Source organism: Heterodontus francisci, unplaced genomic scaffold (assembly GCF_036365525.1).
Source record: "Heterodontus francisci isolate sHetFra1 unplaced genomic scaffold, sHetFra1.hap1 HAP1_SCAFFOLD_570, whole genome shotgun sequence".
NCBI classification, from domain to species: domain Eukaryota; kingdom Metazoa; phylum Chordata; class Chondrichthyes; order Heterodontiformes; family Heterodontidae; genus Heterodontus; species Heterodontus francisci.
The window spans coordinates 580,490-606,912 of NW_027141150.1; positions in this window are offsets into that span (position 1 = coordinate 580,490).

The following is a 26,423-nucleotide window of genomic DNA, read 5'->3' on the forward strand; positions in this document are numbered from 1 at the left end:
CTGAAAATGTCAAACTCCCCTCTTCCCCCACACTGATACACTGCTCATCCCTGACACTGTCACACTCCCCTCTTCCCACACACTGATACACTCCTCCTCCCTGGCCCTGTCACAGTCCCCTCTTCCCCCATACTCTGATCCACTCCTCCTCCCTGACACTGTCACACTCCCCTCTTCCCCCACACTGATACACTGCTCATCCCTGACACTGTCACACTCCCCTCTTCCCACACACTGATACACTCCTCCACCCTGACACTGTCAAACTCCCCTCTTCCCCCACATACTGATACACTCCTCCTCCCTGACACTGTCACAATCCCCTTTTCAGCCACAGACTGATACACTCCTCCTCCCATCACTGTCACACTCCCCTATTCCCCCACACACTGATACAATCCTCCTCCCGACACTGTCACACTCCCCTCTTCAGCCACAGACTGATACACTCCTCCTCCCGACACTGTCACACTCCCCTCTTCACCCACGTACTGATGCACTCCTCCGCCCCGACACTGTCACACTCCCCTCTTCCCCCACACACTGATACACTCCTCCTCCATGACACTGTCACAATCCCCTCTTCCCCCACACTGATACACTCCTCCACCCTGATGCTGTCACACTCCCCTCTTCCCCCACACCGATACACTCCTCCACCCCGACACTGTCACACTCCCCTCTTCCCCCACAAACTGATACACTCCTACTCCCCGACACTGTCACACTCCCCTCTTCCCCCACACACTGATACATTCCCCCTCCCTGACACTGTCACACTCCCCTCTTCCCCCACAAAGATACACTCCTACACCCCGAAACTGTCACACTCCCCTCTTCCCCCACACACTGATAGACTCCTCCTCCCTGACACTGTCACACTCCCCCTCTTCCCCCACACATTGATACACTCCCGCACCCTGACACTGTCACACTCCCCTCTTCCCCCACACTGATACACTCCTCCACCCTGACACTGTCACACTCCCCTCTTCCCCCACACACTGATAGACTCCTCCTCCCTGACACTGTCACACTCCCCTCTTCCCCCACACTGATACACTCCTCCACCCTGACACTGTCACACTCCCCTCTTCCCCCACAAACTGATACACTCCTCCTCCCAGACACTGTCACACTCCCCTCTTCCCCCACAATGATACACTCCTCCACCCTGACAATGTCACACTCCCCTCTTCCCCCACACTGATAGACTCCTCCTCCCTGACACTGTCACACTCCCCTCTTCACCCACACATTGATACACTCCTCCTCCCTGACACTGTCACACTCCCCTCTTCCCCCACACTGATACACTCCTCCACCCTGACACTGTCACACTCCCCTCTTCCCCCACACATTGATACACTCCTCCACCCTGACACTGTCACACTCCCCTCTTCCCCCACACATTGATACACTACTCCACCCTGACACTGTCACACTCCCCTCTTCCCCCACACACTGATACACTCCTCCCACCTGACACTGTCACACTCCCCTCTTCCCCCACACACTGATACACTCCTCCTCCCTGACACTGTCACACTCCCCTCTTACCCCACAAACTGATACACTCCTCCTCCCGACACTTTCACACTTCCCTCTTCTCCACCACACACTGATACACTCCTCCTCACTGACACTGTCACACTCCCCTCTTCTCCACCACACAATGATACACTCCTCCTCCCTGACACTGTCACACTCCCCTCTTCCACCACACACTGATACACTCCTCCTCCCTAACACTGTCACACTCCCCTCTTCCCCCACACACAGATAAACTCCTCCTCCCGACACTGTCACACTCCCCTCTTCTCCACCACACACTGATACACTCCTCCTCCCTGAAACTGTCACACTCCCCTCTTCCCCCACACACTAATACACTCCTCCTCCCGGCACTGTCGCACTCCCCTCTTCTCCACCACACACTGATACACTCCTCCTCCCAGACACTTTCACACTCCCCTCTTCCCCCCCAAAACATGCTGATACACTCCTCCTCCTAGACACTTTCACAATCCCGTCTTCCCCCCCACACATGCTGATACACTCCTCCTCCCTGACACTGTCACACTCCCCTCTTCTCCACCACACACTGATACACTCTTCCTCCCGACAATGTCACACTCCCCTCTTCTCCACCACACACTGATAAACTCCTCCTCCCAGACACTTTCACACTCCCGTCTTCCCCCCCACACATGCTGATACACTCCTCCTCCCTGACACTGTCAAACTCCCCTCTTCTCCACCACACACTGATAAACTCCTCCTCCCAGACACTTTCACAATCCCGTCTTCCCCCCCACACATGCTGATACACTCCTCCTCCCTGACACTGTCACACTCCCCTCTTCACCACCACACACTGATACACTCCTCCTCCCTGACACTGTCAAACTCCCCTCTTCTCCACCACACACTGATACACTCCTCCTCCCTGACACTGTCACACTCCCCTCTTCCCCCACACACTGATACACTCCTCCTCCCTGACAATGTCACACTCCCCTCTTCCCCCACACACTGATACAATCCTCCTCCCAACACTGTCACACTCCCCTCTTCTCCCCCACACACTGATACACTCCTCCTCCCTGACAAAGTCACACTCCCCTCTTCCCGCACACACTGATGCACTCCTCCTCCCTGAAACTGTCAAACTCCCCTCTTCCCCCACACTGATACACTGCTCATCCCTGACACTGTCACACTCCCCTCTTCCCACACACTGATACACTCCTCCACCCTGACACTGTCACACTCCCCTCTTCCCCCACACACTGATCCACTCCTCCTCCCTGACACTGTCACACTCCCCTCTTCCCCCACACTGATACACTGCTCATCCCTGACACTGTCACACACACCTCTTCCCACACACTGATACACTCCTCCTCCCTGGCCCTGTCACAGTCCCCTCTTCCCCCACACACTGATCCACTCCTCCTCCCTGACACTGTCACACTCCCCTCTTCCCACACACTGATACACTCCTCCACCCTGACACTGTCACACTCCCCTTTTCAGCCACAGACTGATACACTCCTCCTCCCGTCACTGTCACACTCCCCTCTTCCCCCACACACTGATACTATCCTCCTCCCGACACTGTCACAATCCCCTCTTCCCGCACACACTGATAAATTCCTCCTCCCTGACATTGTCACATTCCCCTCTTCAGCCACAGACTGATACAGTCCTCCTCCCGACACTGTCACACTCCCCTCTTCCCCCACTCTCTGATACACTCCTCCTCCTTAACACTGTCACTCTCCCCTCTTCCCACACACTGATAGACTCCTCATCCCTGACACTGTCACACTTCCCTTTTCCCCCACACTGATACACTCCTCCTCCCTGACACTGTCACAATCCCCTCTTTAGCCAAAGACTGAAACACACCTCCTCCCAGACACTGTCACACTCCCCTCTTCCCCCACACTGATACACTCCTCCACCCCGACACTGTCACACTCCCCTCTTCCCCCACACACATGCTGATACACTCCTCCTCCCAGACACTGTCACACTCCCCTCTTCCCCCACACACTGATACACTCCTCTTCCCTAACACTGTCACACTCCCCTCTTCACCCAAACTGATACACTCCTCCTCCCAGACACTGTCACACTCCCCTCTTCCCCCACACACTGATACACTCCACTTCCCTAACACTGTCACACTCCCCTCTTCACCCAAACTGATACACTCCTCTTCCCTGACACTGTGACACACCCCTCTTCCCCCAAACTGATACACTCCTCCACCCTGACATTGTCACACTCCCCTCTTCAGCCACAGACTGATACACTCCTCCGCCCAGACACTATCACACTCCCCTCTTCCCCCCCACACATGCTGATGCACTCCTCCTCGCTGACACTGTCACACTCCCCTCTTCTCCACCACACACTGATGCACTCCTCCTCCATGACAATGTCACACTCCCCTCTTCTCCACCACACACTGATCCACTCCTCCACCCTGACACTGTCACACTCCCCTCTTCCCGCACACACTGATACACTCCTCCTCCCTGACACTGTCACACTCCTTTCTTCCCCCACAAACTGATACACTCCTCCTCCCGACACTTTCACACTCCCCTCTTCTCCACCACACACTGATACACTCCTCCTCATGACACTGTCACACTCCCCTCTTCTCCACCACACACTGATACACTCCTCCTCCCTGACACTGTCACACTCCCCTCTTCTCCACCACACACTGATGCACTCCTCCTCCCGACACTGTCACACTCCTCTCTTCTCCACCACACACTGATACACTCCTCCTCCCTGACACTGTCACACTCCCCTCTTCCCCCACACACTGATACACTCCTCCTCCCGACACTGTCGCACTCCCCTCTTCTCCACCACACACTGATACACTCCTCCTCCCGACAATGTCACACTCCCCTCTTCTCCGCCACACACTGATACACTCCTCCTCCCGACACTGTCACACTCCCCTCTTCTCCACCACACACTGATACACTCCTCCTCCCGACACTTTCACACTCCCCTCTTCTGCACCACACACTGATACACTCATCCTCCCGACACTGTCACACACCCCTCTTCTCCACCACACACTGATACACTCCTCCTCCCTGACAATGTCACACTCCCCTCTTGCCCCACACACTGATGCACTCTTCCTCCCTGACACTGTCACACTCCCCTCTTCCCCCACACTGATACACTGCTCATCCCTGACACTGTCACACTCCCCTCTTCCCACACACTGATACACACCTACTCCCTGGCCCTGTCACACTCCCCTCTTCCCCCACACACTGATCCACTCCTCCTCCCTGACACTGTCACACTCCCCTCTTCCCCCACACTGATACACTGCTCATCCCTGACACTGTCACACTCCCCTCTTCCCACACACTGATACACTCCTCCACCCTGACACTGTCACAGTCCCCTCTTCCCCCACACACTGATACACTCCTCCTCCCTGACACTGTCACACTCCCCTCTTCAGCCACAGACTGATACACTCCTCCTCCCGACACTGTCACACTCCCCTCTTCCCCCACACACTGATACAATCCTCCTCCCGACACTGTCACACTCCCCTCTTCCCCCACACACTGATACACTCCTCCTCCCGACACTTTCACACTCCCCTCTTCCCCCACACACTGATACACTCCTCCTCCCGACACTGTCACACTCCCCTCTTCCCCCACACACTGATACACTCCTCTTCCCTAACACTGTCACACTCCCCTCTTCACCCAAACTGATACACTCCTCCTCCCAGACACTGTCACACTCCCCTCTTCCCCCACACACTGATACACTCCTCTTCCCTAACACTGTCACACTCCCCTCTTCACCCAAACTGATACACTCCTCCACCCTGACATTGTCACACTCCCCTCTTCAGCCACAGACTGATACACTCCTCAGCCCAGACACTATCACACTCCCCTTTTCCCCCACACACTGATACTCTCCTCCTCCCAGACACTTTCACACTCCCCTCTTCCCCCCCACACATGCTGATGCACTCCTCCTCGCTGACACTGTCACACTCCCCTCTTCTCCACCACACACTGATACACTCCTCCTCCCTGACAATGTCACACTCCCCTCTTCTCCACCACACACTGATACACTCCTCCACCCTGACACTGTCACACTCCCCTCTTCCCGCACACACTGATACACTCCTCCTCCCTGTCACTGTCACACTCCTTTCTTCCCCCACAAACTGATACACTCCTCCTCCCGACACTTTCACACTCCCCTCTTCTCCACCACACACTGATACACTCCTCCTCACGACACTGTCACACTCCCCTCTTCTCCACCACACACTGATACACTCCTCCTCCCTGACACTGTCACACTCCCCTCTTCTCCACCACACACTGATACACTCCTCCTCCCAACACTGTCACACTCCTCTCTTCTCCACCACACACTGATACACTCCTCCTCCCTGACACTGTCACACTCCCCTCATCCCCCACACACTGATACACTCCTCCTCCCGACACTGTCGCACTCCCCTCTTCTCCACCACACACTGATGCACTCCTCCTCCCGACAATGTCACACTCCCCTCTTCTCCGCCACACACTGATACACTCCTCCTCCCGACACTGTCACACTCCCCTCTTCTCCACCACACACTGATACACTCCTCCTCCCGACACTGTCACACTCCCCTCTTCTCCACCACACACTGATACACTCCTCCTCCCGACACTTTCACACTCCCCTCTTCTGCACCACACACTGATACACTCATCCTCCCGACACTGTCACACACCCCTCTTCTCCACCACACACTGATACACTCCTCCTCCCTGACAATGTCACACTCCCCTCTTGCCCCACACACTGATGCACTCTTCCTCCCTGACACTGTCACACTCCCCTCTTCCCCCACACTGATACACTGCTCATCCCTGACACTGTCACACTCCCCTCTTCCCACACACTGATACACACCTACTCCCTGGCCCTGTCACACTCCCCTCTTCCCCCACACACTGATCCACTCCTCCTCCCTGACACTGTCACACTCCCCTCTTCCCCCACACTGATACACTGCTCATCCCTGACACTGTCACACTCCCCTCTTCCCACACACTGATACACTCCTCCACCCTGACACTGTCACAGTCCCCTCTTCCCCCACACACTGATACACTCCTCCTCCCTGACACTGTCACACTCCCCTCTTCAGCCACAGACTGATACACTCCTCCTCCCGACACTGTCACACTCCCCTCTTCCCCCACACACTGATACAATCCTCCTCCCGACACTGTCACACTCCCCTCTTCCCCCACACACTGATACACTCCTCCTCCCGACACTTTCACACTCCCCTCTTCCCCCACACACTGATACACTCCTCCTCCCGACACTGTCACACTCCCCTCTTCCCACACACACTGATACACTCCTCTTCCCTAACACTGTCACACTCCCCTCTTCACCCAAACTGATACACTCCTCCTCCCAGACACTGTCACACTCCCCTCTTCCCCCACACACTGATACACTCCTCTTCCCCAACACTGTCACACTCCCCTCTTCACCCAAACTGATACACTCCTCCACCCTGACATTGTCACACTCCCCTCTTCAGCCACAGACTGATACACTCCTCAGCCCAGACACTATCACACTCCCCTTTTCCCCCACACACTGATACACTCCTCCTCCCAGACACTTTCACACTCCCCTCTTCCCCCCCACACATGCTGATGCACTCCTCCTCGCTGACACTGTCACACTCCCCTCTTCTCCACCACACACTGATACACTCCTCCTCCCTGACAATGTCACACTCCCCTCTTCTCCACCACACACTGATACACTCCTCCACCCTGACACTGTCACACTCCCCTCTTCCCGCACACACTGATACACTCCTCCTCCCTGTCACTGTCACACTCCTTTCTTCCCCCACAAACTGATACACTCCTCCTCCCGACACTTTCACACTCCCCTCTTCTCCACCACACACTGATACACTCCTCCTCACGACACTGTCACACTCCCCTCATCTCCACCACACACTGATACACTCCTCCTCCCTGACACTGTCACACTCCCCTCTTCTCCACCACACACTGATACACTCCTCCTCCCAACACTGTCACACTCCTCTCTTCTCCACCACACACTGATACACTCCTCCTCCCTGACACTGTCACACTCCCCTCTTCCCCCACACACTGATACACTCCTCCTCCCGACACTGTCGCACTCCCCTCTTCTCCACCACACACTGATGCACTCCTCCTCCCGACAATGTCACACTCCCCTCTTCTCCGCCACACACTGATACACTCCTCCTCCCGACACTGTCACACTCCCCTCTTCTCCACCACACACTGATACACTCCTCCTCCCGACACTTTCACACTCCCTCTTCTCCACCACACACTGATACACTCCTCCTCCCGACACTGTCACACACCCCTCTTCTCCACCACACACTGATACACTCCTCCTCCCTGACAATGTCACACTCCCCTCTTCCCCCACACACTGATCCACTCCTCCTCCCTGACATTGTCACACTCCCCTCTTCCCCCACACTGATACACTGCTCATCCCTGACACTGTCACACTCCCCTCTTCCCACACACTGATACACACCTACTCCCTGGCCCTGTCACACTCCCCTCTTCCCCCACACACTGATCCACTCCTCCTCCCTGACACTGTCACACTCCCCTCTTCCCCCACACTGATACACTGCTCATCCCTGACACTGTCACACTCCCCTCTTCCCACACACTGATACACTCCTCCACCCTGACACTGTCACAGTCCCCTCTTCCCCCACACACTGATACACTCCTCATCCCTGACACTGTCACACTCCCCTCTTCAGCCACAGACTGATATACTCCTCCTCCCGACACTGTCGCACTCCCCTCTTCCCCCACACACTGATACAATCCTCCTCCCGACACTGTCACAATCCCCGCTTCCCGCACACACTGATACACTCCTCCTCCCGACACTGTCACACTCCCCTCTTCCCCCACACACTGATACACTCCTCCTCCCGACACTTTCACACTCCCCTCTTCCCCCACACACTGATACACTCCTCCTCCCGACACTGTCACACTCCCCTCTTCCCCCACACACTGATACACTCCTCTTCCCTAACACTGTCACACTCCCCTTTTCACCCAAACTGATACACTCCTCCTCCCAGACACTGTCACACTCCCCTCTTCCCCCACACACTGATACACTCCTCTTCCCTAACACTGTCACACTCCCCTCTTCACCCAAACTGATACACTCCTCCACCCTGAAATTGTCACACTCCCCTCTTCAGCCACAGACTGATAAACTCCTCCGCCCAGACACTATGACACTCCCCTTTTCCCCCACACACTGATACACTCCTCCTCCCAGACACTTTCACACTCCCCTCTTCCCCCCCACACATGCTGATGCACTCCTCCTCGCTGACACTGTCACACTCCCCTCTTCTCCACCACACACTGATACACTCCTCCACCCTGACACTGTCACACTCCCCTCTTCCCGCACATACTGATACACTCCTCCTCCCTGACACTGTCACACTCCTTTCTTCCCCCACAAACTGATACACTCCTCCTCCCGACACTTTCACACTCCCCTCTTCTCCACCACACACTGATACACTCCTCCTCACGACACTGTCACACTCCCCTCTTCTCCACCACACACTGATACACTCCTCCTCCCTGACACTGTCACACTCCCCTCTTCTCCACCACACACTGATACACTCCTCCTCCCGACACTGTCACACTCCTCTCTTATCCACCACACACTGATACACTCCTCCTCCCTGACACTGTCACACTCCCCTCTTCCCCCACACACTGATACACTCCTCCTCCCGACACTGTCGCACTCCCCTCTTCTCCACCACACACTGATACACTCCTCCTCCCGACAATGTCACACTCCCCTCTTCTCCGCCACACACTGATACACTCCTCCTCCCGACACTGTCACACTCCCCTCTTCTCCACCACACACTGATACACTCCTCCTCCCGACACTTTCACACTCCCTCTTCTCCACCACACACTGATACACTCCTCCTCCCGACACTGTCACACACCCCTCTTCTCCACCACACACTGATACACTCCTCCTCCCTGACAATGTCACACTCCCCTCTTCCCCCACACACTGATGCACTCCTCCTCCCTGACACTGTCACACTCCCCTCTTCCCCCACACTGATACACTGCTCATCCCTGACACTGTCACACTCCCCTCTTCCCACACACTGATACACACCTACTCCCTGGCCCTGTCACACTCCCCTCTTCCCCCACACACTGATCCACTCCTCCTCCCTGACACTGTCACACTCCCCTCTTCCCCCACACTGATACACTGCTCATCCCTGACACTGTCACACTCCCCTCTTCCCACACACTGATACACTCCTCCACCCTGACACTGTCACAGTCCCCTCTTCCCACACACACTGATACACTCCTCCTCCCTGACACTGTCACACTCCCCTCTTCAGCCACAGACTGATACACTCCTCCTCCCGACACTGTCACACTCCCCTCTTCCCCCACACACTGATACAATCCTCCTCCCGACACTGTCACAATCCCCGCTTCCCGCACACACTGATACACTCCTCCTCCCGACACTGTCACACTCCCCTCTTCCCCCACACACTGATACACTCCTCCTCCCGACACTTTCACACTCCCCTCTTCCCCCACACACTGATACACTCCTCCTCCCGACACTGTCACACTCCCCTCTTCCCCCACACACTGATACACTCCTCCTCCCGACACTGTCACAATCCCCGCTTCCCCCACACACTGATACACTCCTCCTACCTGACACTGTCACACTCCCCACTCCACCACACACTGATACACTCCTCCACCCTGACACTGTCACACTCCCCTCGTCCCCCACACACTGATACACTCCTCCTCCCTGACACTGTCACACTCCCCTCTTCCCCCACAAACTGATACACTCCTCCTCCCGACACTGTCACACTCCCCTCTTCCCCCACACACTGATACAATCCTCCTCCCGACACTGTCACACTCCCCTCTTCCCCCACACTTATACACTGCTCATCCCTGACACTGTCACACTCCCCTCTTCGCACACACTGATGCACACCTCCTCCCTTGCTCTGTCGCACTCCCCTCTTCCTCCACACACTGATCCACTCCTCCTCCCTGACACTGTCACACTCCCCTCTTCCCACACACTGATACACTGCTCATCCCTGACACTGTCACACTCCCCTCTTCCGACACACTGATACACTCCTCCACCCTGACACTGTCACAGTCCCCTCTTCCCCCACACACTGATACACTCCACCTCCCTGACACTGTCACACTCCCCTCTTCAGCCACAGACTGATACACTCCTCCTCCCGACACTGTCACACTCCCCTCTTCCCCCACAATGATACACTCCTCCACCCTGACACTGTCACACTCCCCTCTTCCCCCACACACATGCTGATACACTCCTCCTCCCAGACACTGTCACACTCCCCTCTTCCCCCACACACTGATGCACTCCTCTTCCCTCACACTGTCACACTCCCCTCTTCACCCAAACTGATACACTCCTCCTCCCAGACACTGTCACACTCCCCTCTTCCCCCACACACTGATACACTCCTCTTCCCCAACACTGTCACACTCCCCTCTTCACCCAAACTGATACACTCCTCTTCCCTGACACTGTGACACTCCCCTCTTCACCCAAACTGATACACTCCTCCACCCTGAAATTGTCACACTCCCCTCTTCAGCCACAGACTGATAAACTCCTCCGCCCAGACACTATGACACTCCCCTTTTCCCCCACACACTGATACACTCCTCCTCCCAGACACTTTCACACTCCCCTCTTCCCCCCCACACATGCTGATGCACTCCTCCTCGCTGACACTGTCACACTCCCCTCTTCTCCACCACACACTGATACACTCCTCCACCCTGACACTGTCACACTCCCCTCTTCCCGCACATACTGATACACTCCTCCTCCCTGACACTGTCACACTCCTTTCTTCCCCCACAAACTGATACACTCCTCCTCCCGACACTTTCACACTCCCCTCTTCTCCACCACACACTGATACACTCCTCCTCACGACACTGTCACACTCCCCTCTTCTCCACCACACACTGATACACTCCTCCTCCCTGACACTGTCACACTCCCCTCTTCTCCACCACACACTGATACACTCCTCCTCCCGACACTGTCACACTCCTCTCTTATCCACCACACACTGATACACTCCTCCTCCCTGACACTGTCACACTCCCCTCTTCCCCCACACACTGATACACTCCTCCTCCCGACACTGTCGCACTCCCCTCTTCTCCACCACACACTGATATACTCCTCCTCCCGACAATGTCACACTCCCCTCTTCTCCGCCACACACTGATACACTCCTCCTCCCGACACTGTCACACTCCCCTCTTCTCCACCACACACTGATACACTCCTCCTCCCGACACTTTCACACTCCCTCTTCTCCACCACACACTGATACACTCCTCCTCCCGACACTGTCACACACCCCTCTTCTCCACCACACACTGATACACTCCTCCTCCCTGACAATGTCACACTCCCCTCTTCCCCCACACACTGATGCACTCCTCCTCCCTGACACTGTCACACTCCCCTCTTCCCCCACACTGATACACTGCTCATCCCTGACACTGTCACACTCCCCTCTTCCCACACACTGATACACACCTACTCCCTGGCCCTGTCACACTCCCCTCTTCCCCCACACACTGATCCACTCCTCCTCCCTGACACTGTCACACTCCCCTCTTCCCCCACACTGATACACTGCTCATCCCTGACACTGTCACACTCCCCTCTTCCCACACACTGATACACTCCTCCACCCTGACACTGTCACAGTCCCCTCTTCCCACACACACTGATACACTCCTCCTCCCTGACACTGTCACACTCCCCTCTTCAGCCACAGACTGATACACTCCTCCTCCCGACACTGTCACACTCCCCTCTTCCCCCACACACTGATACAATCCTCCTCCCGACACTGTCACAATCCCCGCTTCCCGCACACACTGATACACTCCTCCTCCCGACACTGTCACACTCCCCTCTTCCCCCACACACTGATACACTCCTCCTCCCGACACTTTCACACTCCCCTCTTCCCCCACACACTGATACACTCCTCCTCCCGACACTGTCACACTCCCCTCTTCCCCCACACACTGATACACTCCTCCTCCCGACACTGTCACAATCCCCGCTTCCCCCACACACTGATACACTCCTCCTACCTGACACTGTCACACTCCCCACTCCACCACACACTGATACACTCCTCCACCCTGACACTGTCACACTCCCCTCGTCCCCCACACACTGATACACTCCTCCTCCCTGACACTGTCACACTCCCCTCTTCCCCCACAAACTGATGCACTCCTCCTCCCGACACTGTCACACTCCCCTCTTCCCCCACACACTGATACAATCCTCCTCCCGACACTGTCACACTCCCCTCTTCCCCCACACTGATACACTGCTCATCCCTGACACTGTCACACTCCCCTCTTCGCACACACTGATGCACACCTCCTCCCTTGCTCTGTCGCACTCCCCTCTTCCTCCACACACTGATCCACTCCTCCTCCCTGACACTGTCACACTCCCCTCTTCCCACACACTGATACACTGCTCATCCCTGACACTGTCACACTCCCCTCTTCCGACACACTGATACACTCCTCCACCCTGACACTGTCACAGTCCCCTCTTCCCCCACACACTGATACACTCCACCTCCCTGACACTGTCACACTCCCCTCTTCAGCCACAGACTGATACACTCCTCCTCCCGACACTGTCACACTCCCCTCTTCCCCCACAATGATACACTCCTCCACCCTGACACTGTCACACTCCCCTCTTCCCCCACACACATGCTGATACACTCCTCCTCCCAGACACTGTCACACTCCCCTCTTCCCCCACACACTGATGCACTCCTCTTCCCTCACACTGTCACACTCCCCTCTTCACCCAAACTGATACACTCCTCCTCCCAGACACTGTCACACACCCCTCTTCCCCCACACACTGATACACTCCTCTTCCCCAACACTGTCACACTCCCCTCTTCACCCAAACTGATACACTCCTCTTCCCTGACACTGTGACACACCCCTCTTCCCCCAAACTGATACGCTCCTCCACCCTGACATTGTCACACTCCCCTCTTCAGCCACAGACTGATACACTCCTCCGCCCAGACACTATCACACTCCCCTTTTCCCCCACACACTGATACACTCCTCCTCCCAGACACTTTCACACTCCCCTCTTCCCCCCCACACATGCTGATGCACTCCTCCTCGCTGACACTGTCACACTCCCCTCTTCTCCACCACACACTGATACACTCCTCCTCCCTGACAATGTCACACTCCCCTCTTCTCCACCACACACTGATACACTCCTCCACCCTGACACTGTCACACTCCACTCTCCACCACACACTGATACACTCCTCCACCCTGACACTGTCACACTCCCCTCTTCCCGCACACAATGATACACTCCTCCTCCCTGACACTGTCACACTCCTTTCTTACCCCACAAACTGATACACTCCTCCTCCCGACACTTTCACACTCCCCTCTTCTCCACCACACACTGATACACTCCTCCTCACGACACTGTCACACTCCCCTCTTCTCCACCACACACTGATACACTCCTCCTCCCTGACACTGTCACACTCCCCTCTTCTCCACCACACACTGATACACTCCTCCTCCCGACACTGTCACACTCCTCTCTTCTCCACCACACACTGATACACTCCTCCTCCCTGACACTGTCACACTCCCCTCTTCCCCCACACACTGATACACTCCTCCTCCCGACACTGTCGCACTCCCCTCTTCTCCACCACACACTGATACACTCCTCCTCCCGACAATGTCACACTCCCCTCTTCTCCGCCACACACTGATACACTCCTCCTCCCGACACTGTCACACTCCCCTCTTCTCCACCACACACTGATACACTCCTCCTCCCGACACTTTCACACTCCCCTCTTCTTCACCACACACTGATACACTCCTCCTCCCGACACTGTCACACACCCCTCTTCTCCACCACACACTGATACACTCCTCCTCCCTGACAATGTCACACTCCCCTCTTCCCCCACACACTGATGCACTCCTCCTCCCTGACACTGTCACACTCCCCTCTTCCCCCACACACTGATGCACTCCTCCTCCCTGACACTGTCACACTCCCCTCTTCCCACACACTGATACACACCTACTCCCTGGCCCTGTCACACTCCCCTCTTCCCCCACACACTGATCCACTCCTCCTCCCTGACACTGTCACACTCCCCTCTTCCCCCACACTGATACACTGCTCATCCCTGACACTGTCACACTCCCCTCTTCCCACACACTGATACACTCCTCCACCCTGACACTGTCACAGTCCCCTCTTCCCCCACACACTGATACACTCCTCCTCCCTGACACTGTCACACTCCCCTCTTCAGCCACAGACTGATACACTCCTCCTCCCGACACTGTCACACTCCCCTCTTCCCCCACACACTGATACAATCCTCCTCCCGACACTGTCACAATCCCCGCTTCCCGCACACACTGATACACTCCTCCTCCCGACACTTTCACACTCCCCTCTTCCCCCACACACTGATACACTCCTCCTCCCGACACTTTCACACTCCCCTCTTCCCCCACACACTGATACACTCCTCCTCCCGACACTGTCACAATCCCCGCTTCCCCCAAACACTGAAACACTCCTCCTACCTGACACTGTCACACTCCCCACTCCACCACACACTGATACACTCCTCCACCCTGACACTGTCACACTCCCCTCTTCCCCCACACACTGATACACTCCTCCTCCCTGACACTGTCACACTACCCTCTTCCCCAACAAACTGATACACTCCTCCTCCCGACACTTTCACACTCCCCTCTTCTCCACCACACACTGATACACTCCTCCTCACGACACTGTCACACTCCCCTCTTCTCCACCACACACTGATACACTCCTCCTCCATGACACTGTCACACTCCCCTCTTCTCCACCACACACTGATACACTCCAGCTCCCTGACACTGTCCACACTCCCCTCTTCCCCCACACACTGATACACTCCTCCTCCCTGACACTGTCACACTCCCCTCTTCTCCATCACACACTGATACACTCCTCCTCCCTGACACTGTCACACTCCCCTCTTCTCCACCACACACTGATACACTCCTCCTCCCGACACTGTCACACTCCTCTCTTCTCCACCACACACTGATACACTCCTCCTCCCTGACACTGTCACACTCCCCTCTTCCCCCACACACTGATACACTCTACCTCCCGACACTGTCGCACTCCCCTCTTCTCCACCACACACTGATACACTCCTCCTCCCGACAATGACGCACTCCCCTCTTCTCCGCCACACAATGATACACTCCTCCTCCCGACACTGTCACACTCCCCTCTTCTCCACCACACACTGATACACTCCTCCTCCCAGACACTTTCACACTCCCCTCTTCCCCCCCAAAACATGCTGATACACTCCTCCTCCTAGACACTTTCACAATCCCGTCTTCCCCCCCACACAAGCTGATACACTCCTCCTCCCTGACACTGTCACAATCCGCACTTCTCCACCACACACTGATACTCTCCTCCTCCCTGACACTGTCACACTCCCCTCTTCTCCACCACACACTGATACACTCCTCCTCCCTGACACTGTCACACTCCCCTCTTCCCCCACACACTGATACACTCCTCCTCCCTGACAATGTCACACTCCCCTCTTCCCCCACACACTGATGCACTCCTCCTCCCCGACACTGTCACACTCCCCTCTTCCCCCACACTGATACACTGCTCATCCCTGACACTGTCACACTCCCCTCTTCCCACACACTGATGCACATCTCCTCTCTGGCTCTGTCACATTCCCCTCCTCCTCCACACACTGATCCACTCCTCCTCCCTGACACTGTCACACTCCCCTCTTCCCACACACTGATACACTGCTCATCCCTGACACTGTCACACTCCCCTCTTCCCACACACTGATACACTCCTCCACCCGGACACTGTCACAGTCCCCTCTTCCCCCACACACTGATACACTCCACCTCCCTGACACTGTCACACTCCCCTCTTCAGCCACAGAATGATACACTCCTCCTCCCGACACTGTCACACTACCCTCTTCCCCCACACACTGATACAATCCTCCTCCCGACACTGTCACAATCCCCGCTTCCCGCACACACTGATAAACTCCTCCTCCCTGACATTGTCACATTCCCCTCTTCAGCCACAGACTGATACTCTCCTCCACCCTGACACTGTCACACTCAACTCTTCCCCCACACACTGATACACTCCTCCTCCCTGACACTGTCACAGTCCCCTCTTCCCCCACAAACTGATACACTCCTCCTCCCGACACTTTCACACTCCCCTCTTCTCCACCACACACTGATACACTCCTCCTCACGACACTGTCACACTCCCCTCTTCTCCACCACACACTGATACACTCCTCCTCCCTGACACTGTCACACTCCCCTCTTCTCCACCACACACTGACACACTCCACCTCCCTGACACTGTCACACTTCCCTCTTCCCCCACACACTGATACACTCCTCCTCCCTGACACTGTCACACTCCCCTCTTCCCCCACACACTGATACACTCCTCCTCCCGACACTGTCACTCTCCCCTCTTCTCCACCACACACTGATACGCTCCTCCTCCCGACACTGTCACACTCCCCTCTTCTCCACCACACACTGATACACTCCTCCTCCCTGACACTGTCACACTCCCCTCTTCCCCCACACACTGATACACTCTTCCTCCCGACACTGTCGCACTCCCCTCTTCTCCACCACACACTGATACACTCCTCCTCCCGACAATGACACACTCCCCTCTTCTCCGCCACACACTGGTACACTCCTCCTCCCGACACTGTAACACTCCCCTCTTCTCCACCACACACTGATACACTCCTCCCAGACACTTTCACACTCCCCTCTTCCCCCCGAAAACATGCTGATACACCCCTCCTCCTAGACACTTTCACAATCCCGTCTTCCCCCCCACACAAGCTGATACACTCCTCCTCCCTGACACTGTCACAATCCGCACTTCTCCGCCACACACTGATACACTCCTCCTCCCTGACACTGTCACACTCCCCTCTTCTCCACCACACACTGATACACTCCTCCTCCCTGACACTGTCACACTCCCCTCTTCCCCCACACACTGAAACACTCCTCCTCCCTGACAATGTCACACTCCCCTCTTCCCCCACACACTGATGCACTTCTCCTCCCTGACACTGTCACACTCCCCTCTTCCCCCACACTGATACACTGCTCATCCCTGACACTGTCACACTCCCCTCTTCCCACACACTGATACACACCTCCTCCCTGGCTCTGTCAAACTCCCCTCTTCCTCCACACACTGATACACTCCACCTCCCTGACACTGTCACACTCCCCTCTTCAGCCACAGACTGATACACTCCTCCTCCCGACACTGTCACACTCCCCTCTTCCCCCACACACTGATACAATCCTCCTCCCGACACTGTCACAATCCCCGCTTCCCGCACACACTGATAAACTCCTCCTCCCTGACATTGTCACATTCCCCTCTTCAGCCACAGACTGATACTCTCCTCCTCCCGACACTGTCACACTCCCCTCTTCACCCACTCTCTGATACACTCCTCCTCCTTAACACTCACTCTCCCCTCTTCCCACACACTGATAGACTCCTCATCCCTGACACTGTCACACTCCCCTCTTCCCCCACACTGATACACTCCTCCTCCCTGACACTGTCACAATCCCCTCTTCAGCCACAGACTGATACACACCTCCTCCCAGACACTGTCACACTCCCCTCTTCCCCCACACTGATACACTCCTCCACCCCGACACTGTGACACTCCCCTCTTCCCCCACACACTGATACACTTCTCCTCCCTGACACTGTCACACTCCCCTCTTCCCCCACACTGATACACTCCTCCACCCTGACACTGTCACACTCCCCTCTTCCCCCACACTGATACACTCCTCCTCCCTGACACTGTCACACTCCACACTTCCTCCACACTGATTCACTCCTCCACCCTGACACTGTCACACTCCCCTGTTCCCCCACACGCTGATACACTCCTCCACCCAGACACTGTCACACACACCTCTTCCCCCACACACTGATGCACTCCTCCTCCCAGACACTGTCACACTCCCCTCTTCCCTCACCCTGATACACTCCTCCACTTTGACACTGTCACACTCCCCTCTTCCCGCCCAAACACTGATACACTCCTCCTCCCAGACACTGTCACACTCCCCTCTTCCCCCACACACTGATACACTCCTCTTCCCTGACAATGTCACACTCCCCTCTTCACCCAAACTGAAACACTCCTCCACCGTGACACTGTCAAACTCCCCTCTTCCCGCACACACTGATACACTCCTCTTCCCTGACACTGTCACACTCACCTCTTCCCCCAAACTGATACACTCCTCCACCCTGACATTGTCACACTCCCCTCTTCAGCCACAGACTGATACACTCCTCCGCCCAGACACTATCACACTCCCCTTTTCCCCCACACACTGATACACTCCTCCTCCCAGACACTTTCACACTCGCCTCTTCCCCCCCACACATGCAGATACACTCCTCCTCCCAGACACTTTCACACTCCCCTCTTGCCCCCCACACATGCTGATACACTCCTCCTCCTTGACACTGTCACACTCCCCTCTTCTCCACCACACACTGATACACTCCTCCTCCCTGACACTGTCACACTCCCCTCTTATCCACCACACACTGATACACTCCTCCACCCTGACACTGTCACACTACCCTCTTCCCCCACACACTGATACACTCCTCCTTCTGAAACTGTCACACTCCCCTCTTCCCCCACACACTGATACACTAATCCTCCCGACACTGTCACACGCCCCTCTTCTCCACCACACACTGATACACTCCTCCTCCCGACACTGTCACACTCCCCTCTTCTCCACCACACACTGATACACTCCACCTCCCTGACACTGTCACACTCCCCTCTTCCCCCACACACTGATACACTCCTCCTCCCTGACACTGTCACACTCCCCTCTTCTCCACCACACACTGATACACTCTTTCTCCCTGACACTGTCACACTCCCCTCTTCTCCACCACACACTGATGCACTCCTCCTCCCGACACTGTCACACTCCCCTCTTCTCCACCACACACTGATACACTCCTCCTCCCTGACACTGTCACACTCCCCTCTTCCCCCACACACTGATACACTCTTCCTCCCGACACTGTCGCACTCCCCTCTTCTCCACCACACACTGATACACTCCTCCTCCCGACAATGACACACTCCCCTCTTCTCCGCCACACAATGATACACTCCTCCTCCCGACACTGTCACACTCCCCTCTTCTCCACCACACACTGATACACTCCTCCTCCCAGACACTTTCACACTCCCCTCTTCCCCCCCAAAACATGCTGATACACTCCTCCTCCGAGACACTTTCACAATCCCGTCTTCCCCCCCACACAAGCTGATACACTCCTCCTCCCTGACACTGTCACAATCCGCACTTCTCCACCACACACTGATACACTCCTCCTCCCTGACACTGTCACACTCCCCTCTTCTCAACCACACACTGATACACTCCTCCTCCCTGACACTGTCACACTCCCCTCTTCCCCCACACACTGATACACTCCTCCTCCCTGACAATGTCACACTCCCCTCTTCCCCCACACACTGATGCACTCCTCCTCCCTGACACTGTCACACTCCCCTCTTCCCCCACACTGATACACTGCTCATCCCTGACACTGTCACACTCCCCTCTTCCCACACACTGATGCACATCTCCTCCCTGGCTCTGTCACACTCCCCTCTTCCTCCACACACTGATCCACTCCTCCTCCCTGACACTGTCACACTCCCCTCTTCCCACACACTGATACACTGCTCATCCCTGACACTGTCACACTCCCCTCTTCCCACACACTGATACACTCCTCCACCCTGACACTGTCACAGTCCCCTCTTCCCCCACACACTGATACACTCCACCTCCCTGACACTGTCACACTCCCCTCTTCAGCCACAGAATGATAGACTCCTCCTCCCGACACTGTCACACTATCTCTTCCCGCACACACTGATAAACTCCTCCTCCCTGACATTGTCACATTCCCCTCTTCAGCCACAGACTGATACTCTCCTCCACCCTGACACTGTCACACTCCCCTCTTCCCCCACACAGTGATACACTCCTCCTCCCTGACACTGTCACAGTCCCCTCTTCCCCCACAAACTGTAACACTCCTCCTCCCGACACTTTCACACTCCCCTTTTCTCCACCACACACTGATACACTCCTCCTCACGACACTGTCACACTCCCCTCTTCTCCACCACACACTGATACACTCCTCCTCCCTGACACTGTCACACTCCCCTCTTCTCCACCACACACTGATACACTCCACCTCCCTGACACTGTCACACTTCCCTCTTCCCCCACACACTGATACACTCCTCCTCCCTGACACTGTCACACTCCCCTCTTCCCCCACACACTGATACACTCCTCCTCCCGACACTGTCACTCTCCCCTCTTCTCCACCACACACTGATACGCTCCTCCTCCCGACACTGTCACACTCCCCTCTTCTCCACCACACACTGATACACTCCTCCTCCCTGACACTGTCACACTCCCCTCTTCCCCCACACACTGATACACTCTTCCTCCCGACACTGTCGCACTCCCCTCTTCTCCACCACACACTGATACACTCCTCCTCCCGACAATGACACACTCCCCTCTTCTCCGCCACACACTGATACACTCCTCCTCCCGACACTGTAACACTCCCCTCTTCTCCACCACACACTGATACACTCCTCCCAGACACTTTCACACTCCCCTCTTCCCCCCCAAAACATGCTGATACACTCCTCCTCCTAGACACTTTCACAATCCCGTCTTCCCCCCCACACAAGCTGATACACTCCTCCTCCCTGACACTGTCACAATCCGCACTTCTCCGCCACACACTGATACACTCCTCCTCCCTGACACTGTCACACTCCCCTCTTCTCCACCACACACTGATACACTCCTCCTCCCTGACACTGTCACACTCCCCTCTTCCCCCACACACTGATACACTCCTCCTCCCTGACAATGTCACACTCCCCTCTTCCCCCACACACTGATGCACTCCTCCTCCCTGACACTGTCACACTCCCCTCTTCCCCCACACTGATACACTGCTCATCCCTGACACTGTCACACTCCCCTCTTCCCACACAATGATACACACCTCCTCCCTGGCTCTGTCACACTCCCCTCTTCCTCCACACACTGATACACTCCACCACCCTGACACGGTCACACTCCCCTCTTCCCCCACACTGATACACTGCTCATCCCTGACACTGTCACACTCCCCTCTTCCCACACACTGATACACACCTCCTCCCTGGCTCTGTCACACTCCCCTCTTCCCCCACACGCTGATACTCTCCTCCACCCAGACAATGTCACACTCCCCTCTTCCCCCACACACTGATGCACTCCTCCTCCCAGACACTGTCACACTCCCCTCTTCCCTCACCCTGATACACTCCTCCACTTTGACACTGTCACACTCCCCTCTTCCCGCCCAAACACTGATACACTCCTCCTCCCAGACACTGTCACACTCCCCTCTTCCCCCACACACTGATACACTCCTCTTCCCTGACAATGTCACACTCCCCTCTTCACCCAAACTGAAACACTCCTCCACCGTGACACTGTCAAACTCCCCTCTTCCCGCACACACTGATACACTCCTCTTCCCTGACACTGTCACACTCACCTCTTCCCCCAAACTGATACACTCCTCCACCCTGACATTGTCACACTCCCCTCTTCAGCCACAGACTGATACACTCCTCCGCCCAGACACTATCACACTCCCCTTTTCCCCCACACACTGATACACTCCTCCTCCCAGACACTTTCACACTCCCCTCTTCCCCCCCACACATGCTGATACACTCCTCCTCCCAGACACTTTCACACTCCCCTCTTGCCCCCCACACATGCTGATACACTCCTCCTCCTTGACACTGTCACACTCCCCTCTTCTCCACCACACACTGATACACTCCTCCTCCCTGACACTGTCACACTCCCCTCTTATCCACCACACACTGATACACTCCTCCACCCTGACACTGTCACACTCCCCTCTTCCCCCACACACTGATACACTCCTCCTTCTGAAACTGTCACACTCCCCTCTTCCCCCACACACTGATACACTAATCCTCCCGACACTGTCACACTCCCCTCTTCTCCACCACACACTGATACACTCCTCCTCCCGACACTGTCACACTCCCCTCTTCTCCACCACACACTCATACTCTCCTCCTCCCTAACACTGTCACACTCCCCTCTTCACCACCACACAATGATACACTCCTCCTCCCTGACACTGTAACACTCCCCTCTTCCCCCACACCCTGATCCACTCCTCCTCCCTGACACTGTCACACTCCCCTCTTCCTCCACACTCTATACACTGCTCATCCCTGACACTGTCACACTCCCCTCTTCCCACACACACTGATACACTCCTCCTCCCTGACACTGTCACACTCCCCTCTTCAGCCACAGACTGATACACTCCTCCTCCCGACATTGTCACACTCCCCTCTTCCCCCACACACTGATACACTCCTCCTCACGACACTGTCACACTCCCCTCTTCTCCACCACACACTGATACTCTCCTCCTCCCTAACACTGTCACACTCCTCTCTTCTACACCACACACTGATACACCCCTCCTCCCTGACACTGTCACACTCCCCTCTTCCCCCACACACTGATACACTCCTCCTCCCTGACACTGTCGCACTCCCCTCTTATCCACTACACACTGATACACTCCTCCACCCTGACACTGTCACACTCCCCTCTTCCCCCACACACTGATACACTCCTCCTTCTGAAACTGTCACACTCCCCTCTTCCCCCACACACTGATACACTAATCTTCCCGACACTGTCACACTCCCCTCTTCTCCACCACACACTCATACTCTCCTCCTCCCTAACACTGTCACACTCCCCTCTTCACCACCACACAATGATACACTCCTCCTCCCTGACACTGTAACACTCCCCTCTTCCCCCACACCCTGATCCACTCCTCCTCCCTGACACTGTCACACTCCCCTCTTCCTCCACACTCTATACACTGCTCATCCCTGACACTGTCACACTCCCCTCTTCCCACACACACTGATACACTCCTCCTTCCTGACACTGTCACACTCCCCTCTTCAGCCACAGACTGATACACTCCTCCTCCCGACATTGTCACACTCCCCTCTTCCCCCACACACTGATACACTCCTCCTCACGACACTGTCAAACTCCCCTCTTCTCCACCACACACTGATACTCTCCTCCTCCCTAACACTGTCACACTCCTCTCTTCTACACCACACACTGATACACCCCTCCTCCCTGACACTGTCACACTCCCCTCTTCCCCCACACACTGATACACTCCTCCTCCCTGACACTGTCGCACTCCCCTCTTCCCCCACACACTGATATACTCCTCCTCCCGACACTGTCACACTCCCCTCTTCTTCACCACACACTGATACACTCCTCCTCCCTGACACTGTCACACTCCCCTCTTCTCCACCACACACTGATACACTCCTCCTCCCGACACGGTCACACTCCCCTCTTCTTCACCACACACTGATTCACTCCTCCTCCCAGACACTGTCACACTCATCTCTTCCCCCCACACATGCTGATACACTCCTCCTCCCAGACACTTTCACACTCCCCTCTTCCCCCCCACACATGCTGATACACTCCTCCTCCCTGACACTGTCACACTCCCCTCTTCTCCAATATGGACTGATACACTCCTCCTCCCTGACACTGTCACACTCCCCTCTTCTCCACCACACATTGATACACTCCTCCTCCCTGGCACTGTCACACTCCCCTCTTCATCACCACACACTGATACACTCCTCCTCGCTGACACTGTAACACTCCCCTCTTCCCCCACACCCTGATCCACTCCTCCTCCCTGACACTGTCACACTCCCCTCTTCCTCCACACTCTATACACTGCTCATCCCTGACACTGTCACACTCCCCTCTTCCCACACACTGATAAACTCCTCCTCCCTGACACGGTCACACTCCCCTCTTCCCACACACTGATACTCTCCTCCTCCCTAACACTGTCACACTCCTCTCTTCTACACCACACACTGATACACCCCTCCTCCCTGACACTGTCACACTCCCCTCTTCCCCCACACACTGATACACTCCTCCTCCCTGACACTGTCACACTCCCCTCTTCTCCGCCACACACTGATACACTCCTCCTCCCTGACACTGTCACACTCCCCTCTTCCCACACACTGATACACTCCTCCTCCCTGACACTGTCACACTCCCCTCTTCCCCCACACACCGATACACTCCTCCTCCCTGACACTGTCACACTCCCCTCTTCAGCCACAGACTGATACACGCCTCCTCCCGACATTGTCACACTCCCCTCTTCCCCCACACACTGATACACTCCTCCTCACGACACTGTCACACTCCCCTCTTCTCCACCACACACTGATACACTCCTCCTCCCTGACACTGTCACACTCCCCTCTTCTCCACCACACACTGATACACTCCTCCTCCCTGGCACTGTCACACTCCCCTCTTCATCACCACACACTGATACACTCCTCCTCGCTGATACTGTCACACTCCCCTCTTCTTCACCACACACTGATTCACTCCTCCTCCCAGACACATTCACAATCCCCTCTTCCCCCCCAAACATGCTGATACACTCCTCCTCCCAGACACTTTCACACTCCCCTCTTCCCCCCCACACATGCTGATACACTCCTCCTCCCTGACACTGTCACACTCCCCTCTTCTCCACCATGCACTGATACACTCCTCCTCCCTGACACTGTCACACTCCCCTCTTCTCCACCACACATTGATACACTCCTCCTCCCTGGCACTGTCACACTCCCCTCTTCATCACCACACACTGATACACTCCTCCTCGCTGATACTGTAACACTCCCCTCTTCCCCCACACCCTGATCCACTCCTCCTCCCTGACACTGTCACACTCCCCTCTTCCTCCACACTCTATACACTGCTCATCCCTGACACTGTCACACTCCCCTCTTCCCACACACTGATACACTCCTCCTCCCTGACACTGTCACACTCCCCTCTTCCCCCACACACTGATACACGCCTCCTCCCGACATTGTCACACTCCCCTCTTCCCCCACACACTGATACACTCCTCCTCACGACACTGTCACACTCCCCTCTTCTCCACCACACACTGATACACTCCTCCTCCCTGACACTGTCACACTCCCCTCTTCTCCACCACACACTGATACACTCCACCTCCCTGACACTGTCACACTCCCCTCTTGCCCCACACACTGATACACTCCTCCTCCCTGACACTGTCACACTCCCCTCTTCCCCCACACACTGATACACTCCTCCTCCCGACACTGTCACACTCCCCTCTTCTCCACCACACACTGATACACTCCTCCTCCCGACACTGTCACACTCCCCTCTTCTCCACCACACACTGATACACTCCTCC